At 36.6% G+C, this 24762-nt stretch overlaps 1 protein-coding gene across 1 annotated transcript in view; it reads left to right on the forward strand.

The window, feature by feature from the left end:
* The window catches only part of slc35f3b (solute carrier family 35 member F3b), a 95375-nt gene that overhangs the window by 32023 nt on the left and 38590 nt on the right, over window positions 1-24762 (forward strand). The window lies entirely within an intron of this gene.

Here is a 24762-nt window from a genome sequence, read left to right on the forward strand (position 1 = left end):
ATATAGAACAACTTCACTGTTGCTCTTTATTTTATTATTTTTATTTTGTTTCACAAATGAAGCAAAGGTTGTAATACCAGTGACGATAACACCGGTGACAATTTCTCTAAATATAATTTTTCTAAGAAGGTGTAAATAGCATCACAAAACATACACCACTGATCAGACTAAAATCAATAAATCATACCATTAAGTCAATTTTTTTCAATAAAATTCTTTCACATAAACATTAAACAATGTAACACTAATTACATATTTAAATGAACCGTGTGAGAAAAAATTACAGTTAAAATATAAATTAAGAACTTTTTCAACATTTGAGCTGCCTCTTCTTTCTCTGAACTTTGAGCTTGGAAGTTCTTATCCAAAGCTATTTGTATTTTCAAAATACAAGTTTTTAACATTGATAACACTAATTCCATGAAATCAAGGGACAAATATTCTTTTTAAATAATTTAAATTATTAATTACTTATTTTGTTTTGCTTCTTTGCACACTTGTTAGGTCTTGCACTAATGCTTGACATGAGAAACAAAAAATTTAAAAAAATAAACACATACACAACTGTAAATGTCAAAGTATGTACCTTTTTTCAGGCAATTTACAAATTCAAATATATTTTCTAAGAAAACTGTGAAACTATATAAAACATTTTGTATTATTTAATAAAAGGTTAGGTTATAGAATTCTGCCTTTTAAATGGGGTTTCTTGACTTTTAAATCTTTTTCATGATTGAAAAGTCAAGGGAAATATTTGTCACCATATTTGAAAATGACCATATTGTAAGAAAAAAGCAAAGTGGGAAAGCGTAATTTTGCATGAAAAATGAAAAAAAAATAAAATAATTCTTCCTAAAATGAAAGGTTAAGAAATGAATGCCTTGGTCTCTTAGTAATTATGTACCACTTATCTGTGTTCAGATAAGAAGCAGAGAAGTTACAGTAAAGCTAATCCAACAGGCAGAGTGAAAATGTTGTGGAGACAGCATAATGATTCCTGAGTGGTTATGGATGGTGGATGAACATTAATTGCATATACCTGTGCTTCACTTTCAGCATCATCATTTTCGAAAGAAAGAGAGACCGAAAGAAAGTTTTCCTGTCTATCTCTCTTTTTGTCTGCTTCCATCTGTTTCATTTCTTTCTTGCACTCGTGGGACAATCGTGGGTGATTGCTACAAGCTGAAACACTTAAATACCTTTTAAGGCTCTGCAAAGTGCAACCAGCTATTTTAAAGGAGACCTATTATTGCCCTTTTTACAAGATGTAATATAAGTCTCAGGTGTCCCCAGAATGTGTCTGTGAAGTTTCAGCTCAAAATATCATTTATTATACCATGTTGTAAATGCCTCTTTTTGGGTGGAATCAAAAACACGCTGTTTTCGTGTGTCTCTTTAAATGCAAATGTGCTGCTGCTCCCCACCCCCTTTCCGGAGAGGGCTGTGCCTTTATGTGCTTCGGATACTACAGCAACAACAAATTAGAACAACTCATTCCACTTTTAGTACAACTCTCTTATGTTCACAGAAAACGAACATAGTTTTCAAAAAGACAATCACCTTACTGTATTGTGCATAATAAAGGTGCGGTTATGAATTATACAGACAGTAAGCGTAAAAATAATGACATAGCTCTGTTCTCTGTGAATACAATCAGAGACAATGGTAACTTTAGCTGCATTAGCCGTGGAATCAGCTAACAATCACATTTGGAAAGGCGATTTGCAAACATTTACAAACTATAAAGTGCGATAGTTAAATCTTCAGGATATAAAGCTGGAACACAAACAGTTGGTACTGATCCATGCTTGAGAATCAAATTTTTAGAAAATCCTACTTTATATTGACCCTCATTCACAAAGCAGTCCGGTGTAAAATGATTTGCACAAACATACACAAATTTTGGTATGTTTTGGCTCACATTTTCTTCACAAAACTTGTCCACTGCGTCTTCAGAGGCTCTGATGCCGGGAGTACATGAAGACTCTTATGTTCACTTTTACAGCCAACAACAGAACACTTGTGATGCTTACGAAGCTGAGACATTATTCTTCTCACCGTAGCTGCTCCAGCACGGAAAAAAAGGGCGGACTGTGTGTAGATCACTCAGGGGAGGATCTATGATAATAGGGTGGAGTCCGTCACCAGTCGTGGGCGAGGCCTGCTCTAACGTGATGTCACGTTAGAACAGAAATGAAAATCAGTCACTTTGAGACACTGTTTTAGATTAATAGAAATATAAGAAAGAGGAGTGGGTGGACTTTTAACGTTGTAGGGTGGTTGTGTACACACACTGCCGACTCAAACACCATGTAAAAGTGAATTTTGCATAATAGGTCCCCTTTAGAGTATTGGATGATGTTTGGTGGTGTGCTATAACTGTGTCTAGAGAATTCAGTAATAATTACAGAGAGTGAAACTTCTGTTTAAATCACAGCTGTTTTTCCAAAATGAGCGCAGCTTATGTCACAAGGTTCTAACATGAACACAAAAGGAGATTTTATGGAAAAAAAGATGCAATGGAAGTGAATGGTCACCGAGGCAAACATTCTGCCTAACATCTCCTTTTGTGTTTTATGGAAGAAAGAAAGTCATACAGGTTTGTAACAACATAAGGGTGAGGAAATAATAACATCATTTAATTTTTGGGTGAGCTGTTCCATTAAGGGTCTGAAGATAAGTAGTCTTCAATAAATAGACTCCTGTACAGTCTTGCCAAAGCTTGTTATATTGTGTTGTAATATTCATGTATTTAACACCATCAAGCACAAGGGCAGATGGTTGGGCCACGTTTAGCATTGATTAGCAAAATAAATTGCAAGTGCTTTAAACACAAGCCAGAAGCCAGCCTGCCAGAACATGCTAGCAAGCTCTGACCACTATGTCACTGTGCATAAATTCAGTGCATGTGTAATACCCACCACAGCCAAGCATTATACGCACAGGAAAAGCAGGCAATTAGAGCAACACTGGTGACATATCCAACACGACAGCCAATGGGGGAGGGAGCAAGAAGAGATGGAAACAGAACACCCCCCCTTACAGAGCCCCCTCAGGCAGCACTGCCCATTCCCACCCTTTCTCATTCTGCATTAGTGTCCTGTCTTTCCATCATCTTCATCATCATAACCCATAAATGAACCCCATTTTTAAATCAGACCAACTGCTCGCCATATGTCAGTATAGATTTGAAATTTCCTGTGGCATTTTGAAAAACAGCTTGGGGAGCAAGTCACCTTTTAGATCTCCCTGGCTTCTCTGCATTGGAAAGGTCATACTTGTTTCTCGAAAGGTTGGAATCTAACTGAGAAAATGATTTTAAGGGTTAGGTCACCCAAAAAGGTCATCATTTACTCACCTTCATGTTGTTCCAAACCTGTATGACTTGCATTCTTCCTTGAAACACAAAAGGACATGTTAGGCAGAATGCTTGCCTCAGTCGGCATTCACTTGCATTGCATCTTTTCCCTTTACAATTCAATGCATCTTTTTCCCTTACAATGAAAGTCTCGCCCCAAAAAATAGCATGAGTTTGGGGCGGGACTATCTGTTTCAAAGACAGGGCATACTGCTGTTTCAAAGACAGGGCATACTACTATAAAACTATAAAACTAGTATGGTGGTACAGTAGTATGGTATTACAAATTGGGCCAGGGAGTTCAGGAAACATTTAAATGAAAAAAGACTTTATTTTTGCAGTTTTGTTTGGCGACAATAGTGCCACAGAAATTACACACAACACCTTTTATACAGCACAAAATGTAGCAATGTTAATGTGGAAGTAAGACAAAAATATATTAAAATGTTTACTATAATGAAGGGATAGTTCGCCCAAAAATGAAAATTCTTTCATCATTTACTCACCCCCATGACATCTAAGATGTGTATGACTTTATTTCTTCAGCTGAACACAAACAAAGATTTTTAGAATAATATCTCAGCTCTGTAGGTCCATACAATGCAAGTGAATGGTGATAAGGCCTTTGAAGCTCCAAAAAGCAGATAAAGTCAGCATAAACATAATCCATCAGAATTCAGTTGTTTAATCAATATCCTCTGAAACGATCCAGTTGGTTTTGTGTGAGAACAGATCAAAGTGTAACTCCTTTTTTACTGTGCATCTTGACAGCAGTCTCCTTGGCCATCATGATTTCAAGCTCGATTACACTTCCGATAGCGCCCTCTAGCACTCTGCGCATGTTTCAATCACTAGGAAGTGTAATCGAGCTTGCAAACATGATCGTGCCTAGAGACTGTAATGGCAAGAAGAAGAAAGAAAGTCATACACATCCAGGAATGGCATGAGGGTTAGTAAATGATGAGAGAATTTTCATTTTTGGGTGAACTATCCCTTTAAATGGTACTATATTTTGTACCCCCCTGGTGTTTAATCAAAGCTAGCCAACTCAAAACATAAAACTAGATAAAAAAAAAGTTCGTCAAGACGAACTTTGATGTTGGCTTGAGAAAGCCTAGCCTGAAAGTTTGAAGTAGTTTTAAAAGCTTGAAGTTTGAAGGTTTTAAGTGTGAAGTAGTTACAAGTTTAAGTACTAGTTTTAAAAGTTCAAAGTTTAAAGATTATAAGACCATTCAGTCTATCAGATAGATAGATAGATAGATAGATAGATAGATCATTTGGTTGCTAGGCAGTTACCAAGGTGATACTCAATAGGTTCCTTGCTACCCTGAGTCCAGTGAACGAAACCAGAAGTCTTTACGTTGTTCTGGTGCAGAGATATGTGATTTGTTACTTGGTTGCTAGGGTAGCCCCATCTGGTTTCTAGGCAGTTACCAAGGTGATACTCAAAAGGCTCCTTGCTACCCTGAGTCCAGTGAACGAAACCAGAAGTCTTTATGTTGTTCTGGTGCAGACATATGTGATTTGTTACTTGGTTGCTAGGGTAACCCCATCTGGTTTCTAGGCAGTTACCAAGGTGATACTCAAAAGGCTCCTTGCTACCCTGAGTCCAATGAACGAAACCAGAATTCTTTACGTTGTTCTGGTGCAGAGATATGTGATTTGTTACTTGGTTGCTAGGGTAACTCCATCTGGTTGCTAGGCAGTTACCAAGGTGATACTCAAAAGGCTCCTTGCTACCCTGAGTCAAATGAATGAAACCGGAAGTCTCTATGATGTTCTGGTGCAGAGATATATGATTTGTTACTTGGTTACTGGGGTAACCCCATCTGGTTGCTAGGCAGTTACCAAGATGAAACTTAAAAGGCTCCTTGCTACCCTGAGTCCAATGAACAAACCCGGAAGTGTCTATGATGTTCTGGTGCAGAGATATGATTTGTTACTTGGTTGCTAGGGTAAGCCCATGTGGTTGCTAGGCAGTTACCAAGGTGAAACTTAAACGGCTCCTTGCTACCCTAAGTCCATTGAACGAAACCAGAAGTGTCTATGATGTTCTGGTGCAGAGATATGTGATTTGTTACTTGGTTGCTAGGGTAAGCCCATGTGGTTGCTAGGCAGTTACCAAGGTGAAACTTAAATGGCTCCTTGCTACCCTAAGTCCATTGAACGAAACCAGAAGTGTCTATGATGTTCTGGTGCAGAGATATGTGATTTGTTACTTGGTTGCTAGGGTAAGCCCATGTGGTTGCTAGGCAGTTACCAAGGTGAAACTTAAACGGCTCCTTGCTACCCTAAGTCCATTGAACAAAACCAGAAGTGTCTATGATGTTCTGGTGCAGAGATATGTGATTTGTTACTTGGTTGCTAGGGTAAGCCCATGTGGTTGCTAGGCAGTTACCAAGGTGAAACTTAAATGGCTCCTTGCTACCCTAAGTCCATTGAACGAAACCAGAAGTGTCTATGATGTTCTGGTGCAGAGATATGTGATTTGTTACTTGATTGCTAGGGTAACCCCATCTAGTTGCAAGGCAGTTACCAAGGTGATACTCAAAAGGCTCCTTGCTACCCTTAGTCAAATGAAAGAAACCCGAAGTCTCTATGATGTTCTGATGCAGAAATATGTGATTTGTTAATTGGTTGCTAGGGTAACCCCATCTGGTTGCTAGGCAGTTACCAAGGTGATACTTAACATGGCTACTTGCCATCCTGAGTGAAATAAGTCAGCCCGGAGGTCTCTACGATGTTCTGGTGCAGAGATATGTGATTTGTTACTTGGTTGCTAGGGTAACCCCATCTGGTTGCTAGGCAGTTACTGAGGTGATACTTAACATGGCTCCTTGCCATCCTGAGTGAAATAAGTCAACCCAGAAGTCTCTACGATTTTCTGGTGCAGAGATATGTGATTTGTTTCTTGGTTGCTAGGGTAACCCCATCTGGTTAATAGGCAGTTACCAGGGTGATACTTATCAAGGCTCCTTGCCATCCTGAGCGAAATAAGTCAACCCAGAAGTGTCTACGATATTCTGGTGCAGAGATATGTGTTTTGTTACTTGGTTGCTAGGGTAAGCCCATGTGGTTGCTAGGCAGTTACCAAGGTGATACTTAACATGGCTCCTTGTGCTCTAAATGGTTGCTAGGGCATGGCTAAGTAGTTCCCATGATGATAGTTGTAGACTGATTGCTCACCCAATTAAAACAAGCCAACTGTCATGTCTCTAGGACATTCTGATCCAAAGGTATCACATTCTAAGTGAAAGCAATAGTGTTGGTTGCTAGGGTGCTCTAAATGGTTGCCAGGGCGTGGCTAGCCAGTGAACAGAGAGATTCTTATTGGCTGCTTACTAACCTGACTCATAAGAGCCAATCCCCAAGTGTTTACAACATTCTGTTCTGAAGATATCCTTCTGAGACATTTTGAATGGAAGTTAATAGGGGGTGGTTGCTAGGGTCCCATAAATGGTTGTTAGGGTGTGGCTATGCCATTTCCAAGGTGATACTTAAAGAGTGATTGGTAACCCGATTGAAATGAGCCCGCCCCCATGTATCTATGTCATTCTGATTGGGAGATATGATCTGGCAACTTTCTTGCATTGACTGCCATAGTAGGAACAAAATTCTCTTCCCATAGTACCCTATGGGACCTTTTTGTACGTTTTTTTGCCCCTCTTTTTACCCCCTGGGGTACATTTTACCCGCAAACACAGGGTATGTTCAAACACGGCTTGCTAGCCCAAATCAAATGAGAGCACCCACATGTGTCTAAGACATTCTGATCAGAAGATATCTCACACAGCCATTTTGAATGGAAGTCAGTGGGGATGGTTGCTAGGGTGCCCTAAATGGTTGTTAGGGTGTGGCTAAGTAGTTTTTCAAGTGGATACTTGAAGACTGATTGCTCAGCCATGTGAAATATGCAAACTGCCATGTCTGTAGTATGTTCTGATCCAAAGATATCAGTCTCAGCCTTTTTTAATGGAAGTCAATATGGCTGGTTGCTAGGGTGCTCTAAATTATTGCTAGGGTGTGGCTAGCCAGTGACCAGAGAGATTCTTATTGGGTGATTACTAATCTGACTGAAAAGAGCCAATCCCCAAATGTCTATGACATTCTGTTCTGAAGATATCCTTCTGAGCCATTTTGAATGGAAGTCTATGGGGGCTGTTGCTAGGGTGCCGTAAATGGTTGCTAGGGCGTGGCTACACCATTTCCAAGATGATCCTTAAAGACTGATTGGTAGCCCAGTTGAAATGAGCCTGCCCCCATGTCTCTATGTCATTCTGATTAGGAGATATGATTTGACAACTTTCTTGCATTGACTGCCATTGTAGGAAAAAAAAAAAAAATGTTTTCATGGGCGAGACCCTTGCCATAGTATGCCTATGGGAAATTTTTGGGATGTTTTTTTGCCCCCCAGGGGTGCACCGTACCCCCAATCCCTTAGAAAAGTCATAGCACAGGTGTCGTCAATAGGCCGGTCGATTTGACACCTAATTCATGGGTCTACTACAAACAGTGCGGGACAAGTTAGGTGCTTCGCAAGCACCACTAATAAGTATGTGAGATTACAATAGTGATGCTTTGCTCTGCAAGCACCACTTATAATAATAATAATAAGTATGTGAGATTACAACTGTGATGCTTTGCTCCGCAAGCACCACTAATAATAAATATGTGAGATTACAATAGTGATGCTTGGCAAGCACCACTAATAATAAATATGTGAGATTACAATAGTGATGTTTTGCTCCATAAGCACCACTAATAAGTATGTGAGATTACAATAGTGATGCTTTGCTCGCAAGCACCACTAATAATAATAATAATAATAATAAGTATGTGAGATTACAATAGTGGAGTTTTCCTCCGCAAGCACCACTAATAATAAGTATGTGAGATTGCAATAGTGATGCTTTGCTCCGCAAGCACCACTAATAATAATAATAATAAGCTTATGTAGTAGATCAGTATGCTGGCTTTGTCAAGCGAACATAATAATAAGTTTAAATAGAATATCAGTATGTTGGCTTTCTCAAGAAATTATTTTTTTTATTATTATTGCTCTGACACAACACAACATTGTCCACTATCTGTCCCAGTTTTCATAAGTAATCCAAATTAGATTTTTTCCATCGGAAATAATATAATTCTTCTTTGATTTATGAGTGCTTATACACCAACAATTTAAATTACTAAAATTAAATCATCATTTATCTTAGAACTGAACAGTCATTAGGTTAATTAGTATGCACACAGTTAATACACACATAGTCTTGCCGGATTTATCTAACGCTACATGTTTGTTCACTATCAAATAATAACAGTAATTAGCCATTAAACTTAATAAAAAAAATAAAAAAAAGTTGCTTGGTCAGAGCATGCAAAGTGTTTAAGGAGTGATTTTGGTAAATGTTTCCAAATGTTGGTAAAGCTCTCACACAATTCGAACATTGCCTAAAAGTAAATCCAGTTCTCACAGAAATGTTCTCAGACATGACAATTTTGATTTCAACAGACAGAAGTAGGCATATACCATTGGAGATATTCCCCAGAAAAACATTTTATCTGAAGAATCCTGGTTTAGGGTCCTCAGCATTGGTCACTTACCATATGTAAGCCCCAATGGATCTTGAATAAAACATACTGGCCATCCTACCTCTGTATTTTGCAGCATCAGTACACACACTTAGTCTAGTCTAGTTTCAGAGACCGATTTCCCCTCTCCATCTTTTCAAGTGAGAGTATTATCACACCTGCTCTGGATCTTTTGAAAGCGAGCCAAAGGCACCAGCTGTGGCGATGGAGGATACACAGCCTTGTACGCGTGATTAAAACTCAGCTTGATCATTGTTGAAAGCACTCAGTCTGAACGGCAAAATATATTCGAGCGCCAAGAGAGATCAAAGCAGCAAGGGCTAGGAAAGCTGCTAGCGTTCACAACTCTCACTGAAATAACTTCTTTCCCAAGCGAATATATATGCGATGCTGACTTCAAAATGCTAAAGAGCTGTAACCCCCCCACCACACACACACACACACACACACACACATACACACACAACCCATTTATCAAAATGAAATTCAATTAGTCAGGTGGACTACATACTGCCTGATAAAACAAGATATTTGAAATTATACATCTTCAAGGAATACAGTAGTTCATCATTTACTCACTTTCATGCCATCCAGATGTGTAAGACTTTCTTTCTTCTGCAGAACAAAAATGAAGATTTTTAGAAGAATATTTCAGCTCTGTAGTAGGTCCATACAATGCTACAAATGTAAAGCTCCAAAAGGACATAAAGGCAGCATAAAAGTAATCCATATGACTCCAGTGGTTAAATCCATATCTTCAGAAGTGATATGATAGGTGTGGGTGAGAAACAGATCAATATTTATGTCATTTTTTTACTATAAATTCTACTCACTGCCATGTTGGTGGCTATATGCATGAAGAATGCGAATTGCCAAAAACAAAAGAAGAAGAATGTGAAAGTGCGGATTGATCATAAAAAAGGACTTAAATATTGGTCTGTTTCTCACCCACACTTATAATATCACTTCTGAATATATACTGTAGATTTAACCACTGGAGACTTATGGATTACTTCTATGCTGCCTTTATGTCCTTTTGGAGCTTCATATTTTTCACTTGCATTGTATGGACCTACTACATAGCTGAAATATTCTTCTAAGAATCTTTGTTTGTGTTCAGCAGAAGAAAGAAAGTATTACACATCTGGGATGGCATGAGGGTGAGTAAATGATGAGAGAATGTTCATTTTTGGGTGATCTAACCCTTTAACTGAGGATTTGAACTTTAAAACAAAACAAATCCAGTATGTAACATACAGCTGAAAATAAAACAAACAGAAATGAAAATCAAGAAATACATAAACAAACGTCAAACAAAACAAAAAACAATATAACTAAAACAATCAAACAAAATAAAAAAACAAGCAAACAAAGAAAACAAATAAAAAACAGCACAACTAAAGTAAATAAGACTTAGAAAAATATTTTTAAATTGTATTTTCAAGTAACTTACAAAATGTGTTTCATATGGTAACATCTAAAAAACTGTTTTTATATATTTTTTTAAATATACATACATGTAATATATTACAAAATATATTCAGAGCGCCATGGGCTAGGAAAGCTGCTAGCGTTCAAAACTCTCACTGAAATAACTTCTTTCCCCAGCGAATATATTTGCGATGCTGACTTCAGAATGCTAAAGAGCCTGGTTAATTGTTATGCTGAATATATATATATATATTAGTATATATACTGCGTATATATAAATATTCAACATAATAATTAACCAGATTAGTTAGATAGTTATGCAACTAGACTGTTAGTTACTGTTCTGTGAATATCTCTATATTTTAAATATCGATTTAAAATGGCAAAAGTCCTCCAAAAAGGCATTTCCCTTGTGAATGAATTTCAATTAAAATTCAATTAAATATTCAAAGTGGATACCTCAATATCAGTATGTATTTCCTGTGTAGAACTTGACTTGATGTGAGTTTTCAGACTGGCGTTACATAACCAGGTTTCATTAGACAGGAGTTTATTCTTTGCTTTAATTATTAACCAATCTAAATGGGACAAGTTCTTTAGCTGGTCCGTTGGACCTCAGTTTGAGTTCAAACCCTCTTCTGCATCATTCCAACTCTAAAATTATGAGGCCTGCTGGGCCTTGTTATATTATTTATTTTCCCTCCTTATCCTATGTGTTTCCTCGTTGCTGTATACAACAGGAAAAATGGCTTTGTATTTTCCTTTGACAGATGGCCGTAAGACTATTAGAATGACTGAGATCAGAGGAAGAGAAAGTGGTATTTTAGACCAGGCATTCAATTAGTTTTGACAGTGTTTAGTTCTGTTTTTGATCACGTCAAGCTGAATTCTGAATTTATGATTCTAGTGCATATGGACTGGCCCCTAATAAAATGCAGACAGCAGATGACACACATCAGCGCTTGCCCAGAAAACACCCCTCTGGCTAATGCCACTGTATCAAAACGATCATGTATTCATGGCCAACTGATGGCAGTGATCAAAAACTTTTATAAAGTGTAGAAGAGTGCTTTGGAAAATGAAGTGGTATAGTCTCTGAATTTAGGCCACCAAGTTTTTAGTGACATCAAATCATTAAAAGATATTCAGAGTTTTGTTTGAGGCACTTGATAGCATGTAAACTAGATATCCATGAGCGTAATTGTGTATTTTTCTATGATTACTGATTTACGTCTTTGAAATCATTGGTATTTATTCATTTTGAGTGCCAAGTGGACTGACTTGCATTACAAGAACTTTAGTGAGCATGAAAATACTTAGAACTAACAAATATTCTAGTTCATCTAGTGGATTGATTATAGTGATTCTCCCACTGTTTGTTATAATAGAGTTTTGAGCAGCAAACCACAGGCTAAGGGAGCGCCAGCAGGACATAGATGGTTGCTAATGGCAAGAACTGAGGTGTCAGACTCTGATAAAGTGAACAACAGATCCTACAGTAGAGAGTGGGGTGTGGGTGCCCTATATTTTCCTTCCACACAACCCTACAGTTGCAAGATTTATCAGAGAGGAGAGAGTGTCTCTGGAAACATAAATAGAGAGAAAATAAAAGGTTGGAATGAGGAGAGGGACAGATGAGGAGATCTTCTCTAACTGAGTATAGAGAAACTTGACAAAGAAAGTCAATCTTGCTGACTGAATTCAATACAAAGGCAGCAGACAGTAACTCACCTTAATACTTAATAAAGCACCCAAAAGTGTCATAAATGTAGTTTGTGCATATTCAAAGTCTCTTTGTATGATGAACAGACCTTAATTTAAGTTGTTTTATTCACTCTCAAATCAAATCAAATAACTGATGTAAACAGTGCTAAACCCAATAGTGATAGAGGATAAATCCAATAGAGGACTGACAACTGTATAAAGCTGCAGTGTGGACGTGGCCTTTGTAGCATCCCATCATTAATTGTTTGGTTGTCCTGTTCTTTTTTAGGCAGAAGTTGTTCTTTTACTTTTACTGCTTTTGCAAGCACACTCCTCTTTTTCCCTTCTCTTTGCTTGTTGTGCATGTGATAATTGCACGTGTGGTGTGTGCATGTGTGCATTTTTATATGACTACATAAAAACAAAGCCTTTCTCCAATCAGACCTTATTATAAATATTCAGACAGACTTTCGGATCTTTCTTAGTCTCTCTCTCTTTCTTCACTGTTTCTCAGCAGGCCAGTCACACTCTTCTGTCCTGTTAAATCAGAGCCAGCAGTTGCTTTGTCTTTCTGTCTATTTACTCTTTTTCTCTCTGCTGTGCTAGTCTTTCTGCCTTCACTGGCTCTTTTGCTCTGGAGACTCTATACAATGAGTCCACAGTGCCCCCTACTGCTCTATCAGTGAAAATAAACTGTAGTAGTATTGGTATGTCTCTGTTTGTTTGTTTGTTTGTTTTTGTTTTCTTTAAAGGTGCAATATGTAACAATTTTCATGTAATATTCGCCTTTTTGTTTTTTTTACCAACATGTGAACGGCTTGTAACGCAACTTAAAAAATGAGCCCTTCCCGGACTTCCTAGGTTGCCAATTTAAAGCCTGTAGACTGATTTTCATGCAAAGGGAGCGGGTCCGTTTTGCCGGGATAATCCAAAGGATGTGATGTTTATGCGTGCTCCCGAGAGCCTTGCCTCAGTAATAGCTTCTCTTCCGCTATTCAACAGCGACAACAAACTGCAACACTAGGTAACGTTATCTGAGAGATGGAATCCAGCAAACGTCCGGCTCCCAGCACAACACAGACTCCTACACAAACTCCGAGTAAGCCAAAAAAAAAAAAAAAAAACATTTATATACTGAATCCAATCTGGCTAAGCGGGAACGTGATCGTGATCGAGCAAAAACTAGAGTGAACATCGGCAGGGCATTTGATTCCTGGAGGGACCGTCGTTCGGTTTAGGGGATCAAAACCAACCCTGAATTGGCATTCTTCTTATTGGACAGGTAAGCTTACATAACTGCAAAGCATGTGAAATATAGTGGCATAAGGATTGATCTGTGTAATTTTAGCAAACTTGATCTTGTCTGCACAGTAACTGTCATAAACAATGTTAATCTGTAATTATTCAGCAAGGTAAACTACAATAACACATGAAATTAATGCTAGACAATGTTCAAGATAATGCAAAAAGACCCATTCATTAGTGTAACGTAACTTGAATATACCGAAAATATATACAATCTATTATTATAAAACAATAGTGCATTGATATATCAAAATGACAGTTGTGATGGAATCACATAAATACTGAATTGTGTTAACATATTTATAATGTACAGACTATTTCATAAACAGCTACTGTCATCATCCACCAAATTTAGCTAACAGCTATTGATAAAGCTGGCTAGCTAGCTAACGCCGACATAAGCTATCGTATAAATGCAGTCAATGTATCATGCAAAGAAAAGTGATTACTTCAAACTACAGTCTCGCATAGTCAGACCTATATCCACACTTTGTTTTAGCCCTGTTCCAGCACTGGAGAGTCAAATATAATATACAGTCTCAAAGTTTGTAGTAAAACAATCATAACTGTGTAATTTTAATTACACAGTTATGATCTGTCAGCATGATACCGGTGAATCACATTGTCTCTTTGTACGTTACATCATTGTTTTGCCCGATGTTCGGGTCCCTATGGAGTGTGTGCACAAGCGTGAGCACAAGCAACAGGTCGCTGGCTGCAGTTCACTTAACGGCCACAGGTGTCATTAATAACAATGGTTTCTGAATCTTACATACTGCACCTTTAAGGGTGTGATCTTTGCTGTTGATAAGAAAACTGTAACACTTGTAAAAAGTTATGTGGTACTTTAAGGTACCATGGAATTACTATGGTACATGTAACAAAAAACAAATAAAAAAACAATAATAATAATAATAATAATAATTATTATTATTATTATTATTATTATTAGAATACATTGCAATACTGTAGTAATTTTTGTTAGTGAAGTGCTCATTCCAGCATTGCTATTATGTCCTTTCCCTTTCTGTCTCTTTCTCAGTTTAAAAAAAAGGTTTTCTCTTTACACATAATGGCATCAGATCTTAGGCTTATATTCAAATTAGCTTTTGTATTTTTAACTATTATGTTGAATCTCATAAAAGGAAAAGGTCACATTTCACTCCAAAAATAAATAAATTAGAATTATATTTTTTTATAATGGACCTGATTTTTATATAAAATAAATAAATAAATAATTATACAGTGACATAATTTTCATGAAAATGAAGCATGTTTACCACCCAACTTTTATTATTACAGCAAACAAAGGAAATCAACATAAAATCAATCAAAACAAATGCTACCATAATGTATACAGTAATTTACATTTTAATCAATATAAAAAAAATTCTTTCACGTTTCAGTAATGAGAATGAGAATTATTTATTTATTTATTTATTTGTAATTTAGTAATGAGAATTGAGCAATGTTTTGTTTTTGCATACTGAATAATTTGGCACTACTGAAGTGATGTAACAGTTGTTTATACACCCACAAGATGTCCCCCTTGTGTTTATGGTGACAGTCTTTAACCTGTTGTTTATTATGTTACATAAAATTTAACCCACTGTTTTTTTTTTTTTTCAACAAGAATAGTTCAGGGAATCAATGAAAAAATATGACGCAAATAAATACAGACAATAGAAAGATTGTAGATGTTACATTCCCTAAAAATGTCAAAGAAAGTAATTGTATTGTCTCATTCAAAGATCATAACTCAACATTTGGTATTGATGAATGAATATGGCAGTGTTTGTAATAGACTGTGTTCTCTGTTTGAGGTCTGTGTTCATTTGTATGTGTATAAAAGCAGTAATGGAGACACTATGATTACAATGATTCACCTTTAATAGTTTTTATGCAATAAAAGCTGACACATTTGCAGAGTAGCTTGTTAAATGTGGCTCAAAACTGTTTCTAGAAGTGTTGTTTGAAAAAAAATGTGAAACTCAATTTTAATGGATTATAGGTTCATTAGAAGCAGTTAATCCGGTGATGAAAGCTGTTTCTCTGTCTTCAGTCATAGCCATTGTTTCATTTGAGTGTCCTTTATTCATTTAAAAAAAAGAATGTGATTAGGACAAAGTCAACCTACAAATAGCTTACTTATAGTTGTCTCTGCATATTAAAGGGATTGTTCACCCAAAAATGAAAATTCCCTCTTCATTTACTCATGAGGGTAAGTAAATTATGAGGGAATTTTCATTTTTGGGTATTATAACATTGAAAATAAATTACACACTTCACTTTTACATCATTTTTCATCAAAATGTGAAAGTACCATCACACTGTTTAACATGCACTACAGTGAATAGAACTGAAAGTGGATTAACAGGATCCACTTGAAATGCTGAGTTCTGGAAAGACAGGCATAATATTCCAGCCAAGAAAAGACAATGTACAATTGATTGCTGGTACAATTGTTGCCGTTTCTGCTGTCCTAAGGACCCCAACCCCCGACCAAAAGTTAATGACACTATTTTTTAATCATGGTTATATTTCCTGCAGTACATGAGCACTCACTAGGCAATCACTGTTCAAATATCCATGGGGTGCCTTCAGTAAAACCCTTACCTGGGATTGTGGATTTCAAGAAGATTTGTAGCATTGAAAGCATTGTATTACTTGTAGGTAACCTGTAAAATATTTTCTAAAAGTATATGTATAGTTGCCTGCATTTAGCCAGAGGGCCTAAGTTTAGTGATTCTATGTCAATCTAGAGTGGAATCGGTCTCCTTTGTTTATGTGTGTGTGTTTATGAATAGGTATGTCCCTATATTTTGGGCACATTAGTTCAGAGCCTGACTGCAGTGTTGCAGAGATGTGATGGCATATAGAACCTGTTTTCACTGTAACAACAGTAGATGAGATGAAATGAAAGATCTAAATGCATTTCCTGTGCAAATGGCTACAATAAAGCCATCTTCTGTTATTTCAGCCAAGCTTTTAAAGTCAACACCCATTCCACCAAAAATAGAGGTAAAACCTCCCTCAAAAAACCTCCCTGTGCTGTGTACATTTTCCATTCCCCTTTTTGATTTGTAACTAGTAGCCCCTAAGAAACATGCAAAAAAAAAATAATAATAATAATAATAAATAATAAACAATTTAGACCAAATAGTTTTCCTAAAAATGTACAGACGTTACAGACATCAGTAATTTGCATAATTAATTCTGATTCATAATAATGGCCAGCATCATCCAATCACTGCCAGACATTTGTTTTTTATTATTATTATTTTGCATGAAAAATTCTGAATCTATGTACTGATTACCTTTGTCCCATGTCTGCCAAACATGCTGAGTGGTCCAAACACCATCTGCAGCCTGAAACTAAACTTTTGACTGGATGTTAGGAGTGAATGCACTTGACTGCATAGGAAAGCTACAGGATGCTCCCTTGCTTTCTAATTAGGGAATGACTTAACCTCTAGTGTGCTGTTTGTCTGCACTGGTTTCAGAACAGTTTGAAATGCATCTTAATTTCATCCTAACTCCATATAAAGCCTCTGAAAGAAACATTTTCCAGCTTTTGGATGCATCCATTGATTCTCAATGTGATAATGCACAGTGAATATAGGATATTTTAAGGAAAATGAGCCTATAGACCACGTACATGGTCATTGTGTTTAACAGCGTGCCGTTTCGTGATAAATCAATGAAATTTTTTAAATGGCATATCAGATGAACTAGACACTGTACTATTTTGACTCAAACAGCTTTTAATATAAAAACTTAATGAGGTTTTTTACCAGATGTGGTTTTGTTGCTGAGATCAGCGCCAAATTGTTTTGTCACGACTCAGTGCTTAGAAAGTTTAACCCTTTATTGACAGCCTAGAGTCTACTGAACTGAAATCAGTCGGTTTAAATGAAATTAATATCAGAAAAATTATATCCACGCATGTGGACGCGGGGTATCAGGAGGCTAGATCATCAAAATATGTAAACACATGTTAAATGCCATGTCCTGAACACCTATTGTTAATGAGAGATTATATATGATCATAATAGACATACAGTATTTGATAATGAAAAATGGTAGACATACTGTTTTTGCAGATGGCATGCATATAAAAGTCCTATATTTTGAATGTTTTAATTTGTTATTTAAGATCTTTGGTGAATTAAAGAAAAATTGGGACAAAGTTGTCCTGTCTAAAATGTATAATCAAACAATATACATGATATACATAATCATAAAATGTAAAATCACAACATGCAAGTGTGTGTACAGGTTTGACTATACTGAGGGCCACATTTTTGAAAATGGCATCTCTTATATAATAAAACATGACAAAAACCGAGATATTTGAAGTGGTCCTCACAAGTGTTAGGTGTTACTCAAAGAAAGTAATCCACTACATATTACTAATTACTTCTCTAAAATTGTAATCAGATTACTGACTTTACTGATTACTTCATCAAAAAAGTAATCACATAACTAATTACTTTTAAGTTACTTTATAAAACACTTGACTGACACATTAGCATGCACAAGACCCTTCAGCTGTCACAGAAATGCAAACAGACGTACATAGGAACATAATTCATGTTACATGTATTCTACATAAATATAATTATGTTAGAAATAAACTCAATTTGAAAGTCAGTAACTGAAATCTGAATACAAGAATTTAAAATGCGTTACACTGCTTTTTGTACATATTACAGTAATTGTATTTCAGTAATTAGAGTATATTACAGTAATTAATTACTTTGTTATCAGATTACAGCCAACACTGGTCCTCACTAGTTAAAAATTTTTCTAAATCTGCTAAATCATGTATTGCTTTAAATCTACAGATGCTAACTGGTTTGTAAGAGTTAGGTTTAGGGGTAGGGTTAGGGTTAGAGCATAGCAAATATAATTGCCTCCATATAAAAAATAATGGCATCTAACAAACATGACCCAGATCAACTGTTCTTTATACAGTATGTGCATTAAATAGAAAAGATGTCATCTACCCTGAAAAATTTATGTTGGAGTCAACAGATAGATAAATATCCAGAGATCCGGAGGGGATGTGTGCCAGAGCTTAACCCAGTGTCAAAACCACTTTAATGGAACACAGCAGACATTGCCTACCCCATTCTCAGGGTCTGGATCTTCTGTTTATAGAGCCAATTCTGGACATCCCCGGATGACGTTTTTAGAGCTTCAGTCATACAGATTTTGAGTAGATAATGGCAGAATTTTCATTTTTTGGAGAATTGTTCCTTTAACAATATAAGTAAACTTATTCATGCAACTGGCCAGTGGTAATCAACAATAAATATATAAAAGAAATTATGGACTGCTAAAAGTAATCACACATTGAACTGCAAAAGATTTGCTCCAGCTCAACTGGCAGAGCATGGTGCTAGCAATGCCAAACTTCTTAGAATAAATGTGTCTTCCAAATGCATAAATGTAAATGTAGAATAAGTAAAGCTACCGCCAACCATCAACAAAAACAGCTAGCAGGCGATAGGGTGCAGATATTCATGCCCACACATCTGAGCTCAGGAGCTCAGGGGCTCTGTTCGCTGTGGGTGCTGGAGTGTAGGAGGCTGATGCTGTATGTTTGATGTTTTGCATACTCATCCAAATTACTCACTGGGATCTGCCTCTCACAGTCTCTCTCTCTCCTCTGTACTCTTCCTCGTCTCTCTCTCCTCTTTACCGCTTTCATTAGTTATGCTTGGGTGCATTTTCAATAAAGACTGGACAAGTTTTTTAATGGTAAAAAGTATTGGTGTCAAGAAATCTGGACTCATGAGAATTAACTCTTGCAAGCACGCACTCATGAAGCCACTGAGTTTGTTATTTTCTTTTCTGTGTAGTGAATAATAGATTAGATGTCATGACCAAGCGAGGCTTCCCTCCACCCACTCAAATAATGGTAGTTTTTATTGTCTGCTTCATAGCAAACACATTCACTTCAATTCATTGCAACACACACAGAATTCCCACACAGTTAGGAAATGAAAAAAAAAAATGATGCTTCTCTAAACCCCATAACTATGTATTTTGTGATTTTTAATTAAGTGGAGATTTGTGGTGTTATTCCATGTCTGTTAGCTTTAAAGGAATAGTTAAAATTTGAAAAGCCTGTCATTATTTATTCACCCTCATATCATAGTCTTCGTGCTTCTTAGCACTAAACAACATAAGTTCTCGCATGAATATGCAAGCTACTGTGAATGATCTTCTCTAATAGCGCACATGAACAAGATTTCACTGAAAAAATGACTTAAATTTCGGGTTGTTTCTAAACAAGACATATTGTATGCCTTCAGAAGACTTGGAATATGATGCACAAGTTGCATGAACTACTACTGACAATGTTTGTCTTTTTGTAAGCTATAAAAAGAGTCCCTATCAACTGCCATTTTATTGAACAGACAGACCGGAATGTTCATTAAAAAAATATATATATATTATGTTATTCATAAGAAAGTCATACAGATTTGGAACCAACATGATCACACGGAAAGTCAACATGTTGTTTCCGAGAGTTCCAGTACCCTCGGAGTGGCCACATTATGCCGAATCACTGACAAGTGCTATCTCAGCGCTCAGACATTTTTCCATCGGCTCCAGGGTGTTTACCTTCCCTTGTGGCACACTGCATCAGCAGCATGCGAGACCAGGGTTCGGTTCTCGCATTGAAACCATGAAGTAATTGCTTTAGCTTAATCAGTGATGAACTGATTTTTCCCTCTAACATTATATTTTTACTCCACTGATGGTTAGGTTTAGGGTATGGGTTGGATTCAGTTTATAACTTATGCATTCCTATTCACCGTATTACAGCCTGTACAGTTGTAAACAGCTCACTTCAAAACTTGCTTTATAGCACCCCTCTGTGGACATTACACCCGGAAAATAGAGCTCACACGTGCCCATATGCCCAACAACACTTACCGCTTTGGCCAATGGAGGCAGTGTTTCGAATTTTGGTATGCACAGACCGATTATACATAAAAAATAATTTAAAAAGTCAACCTATTGGTTCCGATTTTACTGTGAGATTACTCTGTTGAAACAACGTGAGGGTGAGTAAATTATGACATAATTTTCTTTTTTGGGTGAACTATCCCTTTAATGCCATCTGCATGCTAGCATATTAGCAGATATTCACATTTACATTTTTCAATTTTTCTTTTCTGATAAAATGGACCAAAAATATTCATGACTCATCTTGGGTATATCCAAATTTTAATCCAGTAAAATGTTCTTTAGAATGACTATCACTCCTACTAATACCACTTGCAATATATACAGTATTTTTCCTGATTCAATGGGAAATATGTCAACACAAGAAAGAAAACGGTGCTTGTCAAGCCATGTAAGCCTATTATTTAATAGATACTTTAATAAAAAGGCTAAATCTATGGAGGTAAACCTCACTGTTAGCTAGCAAATGTACTGTTCATATGTACATAAACATAAAGTTACTGATGCTGTCACTAAACATCCATCAACACTAATCTCACCTCACACTCATCAGCCTGCGGGCTAATGTAAAGACATTAGCTTTAAGATGCTAATTAAAGACATCTCTGCTATAAAATCAGGCTAAAACCAGCTTAAGGCAATATCTTATTTTACATGACTTTTAGCTTGTCCTGTCTGGTCATTTATGGACTTTAGCTGGTCCATGCTGGTCAAACCTGGTCTAGATCAGTTATAATGCAAATAATATATACTGTAGGTGACTCTTGATGCATCTCACAGGTATATATTCCACACCAGAGATCCAGTTCTGGTCTCCATCACAACCTTCCATCACAAACCATGTCTATTTTAAATTATATTCAGTCATCCAGAGCTTTAAACACATGTCTAGCTGTGAGAAAAACAGGAGTGGAAAATGGTCAAGAGTACATTAAATATAGAGAGAGAGCAGGAAGGTAGAAAGGTTGGCCCTTGAAGGAGTCTCTCGTCCCAGTTAAAGGAATAGTTCACCTAAAAATGAAAATGATCTCGTAATTTACTCACCCTCATACCAACCCAGATGTATATGACTTTCTTTCTTCAGCAGATAACATTTGAAGAAAAATCGAAAAATATCTCAGCTCAGTAAGTCCTTATAATGGATGTGGATGATAACATGATTTTTGATGCTCCAAAAAGCACCGATAATCAGCATTAACATAATCCATACGACTCTAGTCGTTAAATGAGTGTTTTATAAAGCGATACGATCGCTTTTGTTGCGAAAAAGATAAATATTTAAGTACTTTTTAACTATAAATAATCGCTTCCGTTAAGCAGCGGTATGCACGTTCACGAGAGGGCTGAGGTCACACGGTCTCTCTTGTGATGTATTAGCATAGGCATGTTCACATGAGAAGTGACACATGTGTGACACACCCGGAAGAGCAGCGCTTGAGTTGACCGTTAAAAAGTCATTAAATATTGATCTTTTTCGATCATAACGCTTTATAAGACATTCATTTAACGACTGGAGTGGTATGGATGACGTTAATGCTGATTGTCTGTGCTTTTTGGAGCATCAAAAATTGTGTTACCATCCACTTCCATTATAAGGACCAACTGAGCTGAGATTTTTTTCTATTTTTTTCTTCAAATGTGTTCAGCTGAAGAAAGGAAGTCATATACTTCTGGGATGGCATGAGGGTGAGTAAATGATGAGAGAATTTTCATTTTTGGGTGAACTATTTCTTTAAGGACAAGGTTAAACCTTCTTTTAGGGGTCTAGATGGTAAATAATTTACAAGATTTCTCACAGGAGGATGGAAACACACCCACACTCTCTCCTGAAATGTCTCTCTCTTCTGTGTGCTCTTGTACATACACACAAAAATGTAAAGGGGATTTCCTCTGTCGTGTCTTTGTCCCTCAACAGTGTGGAGCGTTTTAAGCTCAGCTGGACAGATCTACTGCACCAGTGAGACTATATAACAGTATGTGTTTGCTATTGTAGCTGTGAGCTAGCAAAAGTTTTACACCATAAACCAACATGATCACACAGGAAATCAACGTTTTGCTACTTAATGTTCTGAAACCCTGAAATCAACCCCAGTCTGCCAAATTACTGACAAGCACCATCCCCCATTAGACATTTTTGCATCAATTTAAATGTGTTTACCTTTTGATGTGGAGCTACTAATAGCATGCTGCATGAGTTGCTTTTGAGACACAGGTTCTGGTCCCATAGAAACCTGGAAATAATCGCGTTCACATAAACAATGATGAGTGTAAGGTTGCATTTTCCCTCTAAGTAAAATTTTTACTCCATGGACGGTTAGGTGTAGGATTAATAAAATGTGCATTCCTGTAGACTGTATTATATTGTTTACAACAAAAATTCAACACACTTTTGGCACTCCTCTGTGGACATTTCACCGCCGGACAGTGGAGCTCACATGTGCCTGTATGTACAACAACACTTCCAGCTTCGGTCACTGGGGGCAGTGATTCAAATTTTGGTGAACACAGACCGATTTCAGCTGAAGAACAACCAGAACCCTTCTACATACAGTAGGTGAGCCTACAAGTTTAAGATTAAATAGCACAACACGGTGCTCCTATAGAAATTCTTTGGGTGCACTGGCAAGGACACAAGAGGCCGTATTTTTTTAATGGATGTCTATGGAAGAGATGCTTCAATGTGCTGAATAAACTGCTTTTGTAAGGAAACAGCTCATTACTTAATGAACTGACCACATGTCTGCTAATCTTCAACATGTTTTACACTAAACAATCCTTTGGGAATTAACTATGTGTGGAGTTTACTACAATAAAATTGCTGTTTTATAAGAGAAGTCAATTTTGCGACAGGTAGGTGTCAGTTTACGGCTCTCCCCATTCATTTGTATGGTATCCGCAAACGGTGACTTACTGTCGTAACACGCTAGTTGACCATTACACTATCTCCTAGGGTAAAAGCACGGAGGTTGTAATCTCAATAAATAACATAATCTTTGGAACAACCTTCTATCACCGAATGGACCCTTTACATATATCCAGGTTGGAGAGCAGATTAGATGTATAGCAGGGTAAATTTGAATGGTGGTGAATGGGAGACCAAAGCAAATTTAATTTTTGTTTACCTGTTTGCTCCAACAGCAAAAGAAAACTAAATCAATGATTATGCTTTGACAGCTTTGCAAAAGAAGATAAAAATATAGTGTGCTGGATAACAGCAGTAAGAAGAAAGAAATAGGCCAAACTGTGTCACTCCATCAGCAGTGTTAGAAGCCTCATGGCTGCTATAGTAATTGATTTTTTTTTTAAACATTTTCTAGGGTAATATGATACAAAGTACAATGTTATAAATGTACACCAAATATTTTTAAAATTGGAAATATAAAAAAAAGTTTGTTACATTTACGTTGTTAAAGAAGGGGGAAACGCGTCATAACAGGTCTGTGAAAAGGGTCCATTCAGGCCCCTCAGGGTCTGATTTATTTAAGGTAATTGGAAACTGGGGACTAAATACTTAGTAGAGTATAAAATAGAGGCAGTTGAATTGTGAAAATGGTCTTGGTCTGCAGTTTCCAAATGGGTAGTTTATATGACATGTCATGCTATAGCCTACTTCATCTAAATCTGTTTTAAGTAAAGGTGCACTCAGTGACTTTTGTCTTTGTTTGTCTTGGACTTACACTGACACCTAGTGGCTTGGATGCAGCATAATTTAAAATCAACAGTTTTTAGTTTTAGATGTCATTGTAAAAATGTAGTATTCACAGTCAGCCATGATTACTTTAATCAATGAGTGAAAGTGTCAAATAACAGGACGGTTATTGAGATTAAGCGAGTAGTATTCGGCTGGTCATGTGATTCTAACATGGCAGCCCCCATGTGTGAACCCTCTCCATGTAGAATAAAACAGCTTTTATAAGGTTACTGATATGACTGGGTCTTCATTGTAATTTGAGTGGTCATGATTTCCTACATACAGTATGCACAATTACAATTCATGTCTTTTGGAGTTAAACTTTTTTAATGAGGAAAAAAGTACTGAGTGCCCCTTTAAGAAAAATGTTTCTAATTATTTTGAAATTATTATAGAGCAGACCAGGGCTGTTTGTTACATGGGCTATATTTCAGAGTCAAAAGGTCAATATGCGTTCAATGAACTGCCTATCTTTTTTCCTGGGCAATAACAGTGGATGTCTTCAATATATGTATTATTATTATTTTTATTTATTTATTTATTTCAGTTAAATTAGTTAAATTATAATTTTTTATATGTTTTTAGATTTCATTCTCTTAGTAAAATACAGTGGTCATATGACAAATATGCTCTTTGCCCTTCTGGTAAACTGTTACATTTACTTTTGTAAAGAAAAAAAAAGGTTACTAAGTTGGTG

Source organism: Myxocyprinus asiaticus, chromosome 21 (assembly GCF_019703515.2).
Source record: "Myxocyprinus asiaticus isolate MX2 ecotype Aquarium Trade chromosome 21, UBuf_Myxa_2, whole genome shotgun sequence".
Lineage (NCBI taxonomy): Eukaryota > Metazoa > Chordata > Actinopteri > Cypriniformes > Catostomidae > Myxocyprinus > Myxocyprinus asiaticus.